We start from the raw sequence: 6,000 nt of genomic DNA, 5'->3' as shown, positions 1-6,000 counted from the left end.
GCTTGGGTCCGAGGACCATGCAAGGCCTTGGTTCTGTCCATTACTTGTAAGATCTCTTTTTTGTACTTTCTTTTCTATACTGATTTATTTTTCGAAGGTTAGCCCCTAGGCCAGGGAGGGAGGAGTTGGCTCGAGGCCGGAAGCCCCTAGAGCTGCCCGCTCCGTTAGCAGTGCAAGGCGTAGCCCCTAGACGAAACTTATGGCGGAGCAACAACTGCACGTCGCCGGAGATGAGAAAAACTCATGAATCTCTGTTTGCGAGAGGGCTGACTCATGCGCCACTCGTGCCAACGCGCAAGCCTTTTCCCACAGACGGCGCCAATTGTAAGGACACAAAATCTTTAACGGCCCAACAACGATGTGGGGCTCGCACACAGAAAGTCCCTCACAATAATATTTGTAGAGAGTGGGCTTAAAAGGCCAGCGTTGGATCACGGGGAGACATTTCGGGCCGGACTATAGGTGAACCAATATGAGAAAGAGCTTTGGGCTGGATATTCAGGCCCTTCAATCTTGGATCTAGGAGGATTTGGCTCCTCGGATCATGTCCGAGGAGCGATGGTGCTGTCCCCGGTTACCCGTCGGTGGGTTTTTAGGTGGTGTCCGGCGTATATTCTCCAGGCATTCTCTTTCATCAAGTCTTTCTCAAGAAGCCAGATGGAGAGCCCCTTTCTTTGGTCACATAACATTCTCTTTTATACTAGCTTACGTTCGTTGTCCTTCGTCCACGTGTAGGGTCGATCTTTCCAGGACAGATATCTGTCCCATCAGTCTAATCCCAAAATTGCTGGAGATGATCCATAAAGCCTAAGATCCCGGCTCTGTTAGGGGCAGTGTCATGTCAGGGAAGGGTATTAAAGACAACTTCCCCAGGATATTTTCTGATCTTTCTAGCTTACTCGTGTTCCATTCCTATCCCTGAGGTTTTGGGCCTGTCGAGGACGAAACCATCCTCGGCTGTGTCTTCGGGCCACTTTTTATGTTTCCTAGTTTCGAGTTTGGGCCCTGGCCTCCTTCAGTTTAGGACCGGTGGGCTTCCCATAAGCGCGTGGGCCGGACCCATAAACTATTGGACCCCACAATTATGATAAGCTAAGTGAAAGAGATAATTACATTATCACGTAGAGTGTTTTAGAAAGACTCAGCCATGAGTGTTTTTCCAATTATTTTCACCCTTAGACCTATTATTTTGGCAGACCTCAAACGAAATTGGTTATAAATATTTTAGAAAAACTTAGCCACAACAATTGTTCTCTAAAATAATTGTGACTTTGGCCATGAGTGTTTCTTAAAAAAATGTTGTTATAGCACTAATTCCAGTACCTTGAAACAATGGTGTTAGAAATCAATGATTGAGGCTTAAGTGCATAGAACCAAAAAGACATGTGACAGAGAAAGGAGAAAACGATGACGGTGGACAAGGGAGAGTTCAATGATGTTTTTTTTTTTTTTTTTTCCTACATTTAATATGAAGAGTTAATGCCAACCACTAATTTCTAGGGAATAATTATGACATAGCAAGAGTGTTTTCTAACCAGATCTAAGAAAAATCTATGGTCTTAATAAGGTGTAACTCTTGTGCAGTTACACTAGGTGTAACTTGAACCTATCTCATATATATATATATATATATATCTTTTCATATCTCAAATGCTACAATTCATTGAAAACTAATTAAAATAAATCATTTTAGTTCAAAATAAAGGTTAAAAATAGTCTAAAGTACTACTGGTCCAACCTAAAGTCATAACCCCTAGATCATAAACCATTTATATTTGCTACTTCATATTTAAATCTAAATCAAATTTTACTATAAATCTACGTTACAAACCAAATCAAAGCAGTCATTCAATACCGTAAAACATCAAAAACAACAAACTAAACAAAGAAAAAAGAATACCATAAGTACAATATGGTTGGAGCTATGCTGGATGATCTTGCTTGAGTTTTTGATTATGTTAGCAACAGGCGCACCAATTTTAGTGATTCTAATTCTATATGCAACTGCCAAAGAAAATATTAAAAAAATTCTTGAATTGCCATTGTGTACACACAATGGAATCTAAGTTAAACTTGGAGTCCTTGATAATTTAAGGGTATATTTGGTACGTTGTAATAGACTTTGTAATGTAATAGCTATTCATTAGGAATAACCATTCAATTATTTGGTTGTGTTTTTATTACAAGTAATAGTCATTCCTTAGAAATAGCTATTTTTTAAACTATTCCTTACCAAAATGGTTGTAATAACTATTCCTTAACCTATATAATAAATACAAAAATAAAAATTACTAAACGACCCCTAACACTAATAACTCTTTCTCTCTCTCTCTCAAGAATCAACTCACCACCGCATTCCCTTGGTGCAATGATCACTCCACAAGTATAAGTGCTTATAGGGTGTGGGGGGGTAAGGGCCAAGATTCAAGTTTCCAGAAGGGAGTTTCACACACATATACATTTAGATTAGGTTAGAGTAAAATTTCTATCTTATATAAAATAAAAAATAAAAAAAATAAAAAAACCAATTCATAATTTTATTACTATTTTTTGGCTTCGTTATTCTCCGTGTTAATTTTGTTTTCTACTATTATTCTCACTATTGGTTCTACATTCAAAGCTCAATTTATGTGAACAGAGTAAAAATAAAAACCCATTATGCTAGCATGTTCTTTGTTATGATTTGGTATTAAAATTTTGAAAATTATAAATTGTATTTAGTTTTATATTGTTTGTATTTATAAATTGGTATCTATATGTTGTGATAAAAATAACTATATTGCTATGATATGATGTTATCAATTTTTTATATTTATTATGATTAATTTATAAAAATAATACTAATCAATTAATCATATATATATATATATATATATTCAATTAATAAAATGATAGATTTTAAGCCATATTGTAAAATATATATCATTTTTAAATTTGCATTTTAGGAAATTTGACAAAAATATAATGACATTCCACTATCTTAACAGAGATTCAGGCTTCCATTACAATATTATCACCAAACAAATGAATAGGAATAGTTATGTCATTCCAACTTCTTGTATTACTTGTAATACTTATTCTTATTACAATGTAATAACTATTACAGTGTACCAAACATGCTCTATAAGTTGACAAGGATCTTGAATCCTTATAGTACTTGGTCAAATTTTTATATTAAAAAATAAATATAATGAGGTGTAAATTTGTGAGGCTTGCAAATTTTGCTGCAACTTTGGTTGGCACCTCGAGCGTTGTAGCTTGAGTGGCACCCTTACCCTTAGGATCCTCCTTAGCAGTGAAGGGAAAGGTGACCAATACCAATTCTTGGCTTTGGGAGACTTCTTTCTCCTTAGAGGGTTCCTTGGGTGAGGGTGGCAGCTTGGTTGACTCAAGGGCTACCTCTTTAGTTGTTTCCTTCTCTTTCTCAGCAGCACCAACTTGGACTACCTCTTTAGGAGGGATAGTGGAAGAGGGGAGAGCACTAGCAGAGTCATTCTCACTCAGATCGAGATCTTTAGAAGAACTTTTGACATTGGAGCTTAAAGGGTCTGATGCTCGAATGGCAGGAGGATAATAAACATTCTTTGCTCTCCTCAGTGTGGAAGAAGCATCCACCCCAGCTTAGTTTAGAGCTTCGTTCCACTCTTGGAGGTAGTAAACTCTATAAACCCTAGAGACCTGAGACCTGAGGTTTTCCTTGGTTTCTGCCACTCCAATGTCATACCCTTCTTGCTCAGCTCTTTCGACGGCATTTTTTGCTTCTTCCAACTTTTTCTTCAAAGTCCCTATCTGCTCCTTAGCTACAGCTAGTTGGTCCTCGGTCTGGCGGAGTTGTTTCCGTTGATTCTCTGCTTGCCTCTCAGCCCCTGATAGAACAACCTTGACACTTTTCTTCTCTCTATCAGCCTTGGTCAACTTGGTATTCAAGTCTTGAATCCTCTTCTCGGCCAGTGTGAAGGCATTCACGGCAGCTATGCGCCACCCCTCCTCCTCCTTCATTTGCCTGTGGGAGTTGTTCACCAGCTCTTCAACCATATGCGCAGCTTGAATTGCCTTTTAAAAAATAATAATAAAATAAAATAAATAAAAAATAGGAAGAAAAAATAATGATATGAGAAGGAAGCACTTACCAATGCAAGATCCCTCTTCAAAGTTAGGAACACTTCGTATTTCTTCATGGTCCTCAAGTTGGCCATGTCCCTGATGGATGAATCCATAGTAAGGAGAGATCCGCTTAGCACCAAAGGAAGGTTCCAAGCTAGGACCTTAGTGCAACGATCGTGCCCCCTCTCCACTATGGCCCCTTCACTTAAGGACCTCGTCTGGGTTACCCTTTCTACTTTGGCCCCTTTCTGGGGCTTGGGCTCTTTGGAAGGGATGACCTCTCCCTCCTCACCTACCTCTTTGCATTTCCTATCCTGCTTCCTCTTCTTATCCGTAGGATTAGGTTGGGAAGTTTGAGTGGGAAGGGGGGAAGGAGGCCTGGTTTGGACGGCCACCTTGGGAACTGTACCTCCTGCGTGGGACTCTAGAAGCTCTAGGAGGCTTGTCTTACTCTTACGTTGTAGCACCATTGCATTGGGGATGCTAGGGGCTTCTTGGACACCGCTTACTTGTGCAAAAGGAAGGTGGCTGAAATCAACGATTGAAGGCTCTGATGATTGAAACTGGTTGAAAACTTCAAAGTCCTTCTCGGAGTTGAAAACTTCAACTACTTTTGCTGATTCCTCAAGAGTTGGTTGGGAAAGGGTCGCTTCTTCCTCGGCAGTGCACTGAAAGGGCAATTCCACCAATTGGGTGCCTTCTGGAGTAGGATCAGCAAGGATGCCCGATACTACGATGTTGATCTGGTGTAAGCGAGGATCTTTCGCTTTTATAACGTACTTGGGGGCCTGAAAGCTGGAGGAGATGGGATCGTAGCCGAGGATGATGTGGGTTGCTCTTAACTGTCCATCAGTGTAGACAAAAATCTCGGCCTTCAATATCCTTGTCAGGTCAGGCTCGATGACAAGACTGAAATTGGGGATTACAGAGTACTTATCTGTAAATTCATAAAAAAAAAAAAAATAAAAAATAAAAAAAAAAATCGTTAGAGTACAACACAGGTAAAATAAGAACCAATTTACAAATGAAAACAGAAAAGGTGAGCACGAAGAGTGTTAGTAGGAAAAGGGGTATTGTTATAGTAGTAAACCTAAACCTAAACACCCCACCTAGTGTCCCATCTCATATTGGGCAATGAAGTCCATCATGCCACTCTCCTAAGATAATTAGAAAATCCTTGTCCATACCCTTGTTAGTATTAGGGAGACACGATATCAGCCTGACTATAGGGACCCCGGTTTTCAGATAATATCCCTATCCTTTGAGGTGTTGACGATTATATATCCAATTAACGTCATGATGGGTGAGGTTCACACCCATCTTCGTTAAGGGCATCTACGCTACCTAAAATCCTAAATACATTAGGGGCACACTGGGTAGGAGAAAGTCTATGGCCAATAAGGTAGTCCCTAGTCACTCTACCCATGGGGATTCTCATCCCTCCATCTATAAAGGCAATCATAGGGATTACTACTTCCCCTTCTTGCCTCAGGGCATGCCACTCCCCTCGGCGGTAATACCTAATGGAAACCTTGGTGGAATACGGTAACGAGCTTTAAAGCTCTCTATACCTTCTAGGGTGTCTACTAAATTAGTAAATCTACCCATTTGAAAAATAATTGAAGGTGTTAGGATGACGAGGTGAAATTAGAGAAGCCAAGGAAGAAAAGGTTCTAAATTTAAGAAGAGATGCTAAAGGTAACTTACGAAAATATATAAAGGCTTCTTGGACTAGTTCTTGAGAGTGGAAGATGCAAAAAGTGGAACAACCAGAATCTTCGTGCAATATATATAAGGAGGGGAAAAGTAAGCGGGAGAGTTCCCACCCAAATCCCCATAAAATTTCTCCACTGCAAGATCTCCATCACACTGCAGGACGTGGGGGATAGGGCGCTG

Source organism: Quercus robur, chromosome 3, assembly GCF_932294415.1.
Source record: "Quercus robur chromosome 3, dhQueRobu3.1, whole genome shotgun sequence".
Lineage (NCBI taxonomy): Eukaryota > Viridiplantae > Streptophyta > Magnoliopsida > Fagales > Fagaceae > Quercus > Quercus robur.
The sequence above is the reverse complement of the archived record's forward strand: the minus strand, read 5'-3'. Positions refer to the sequence as shown.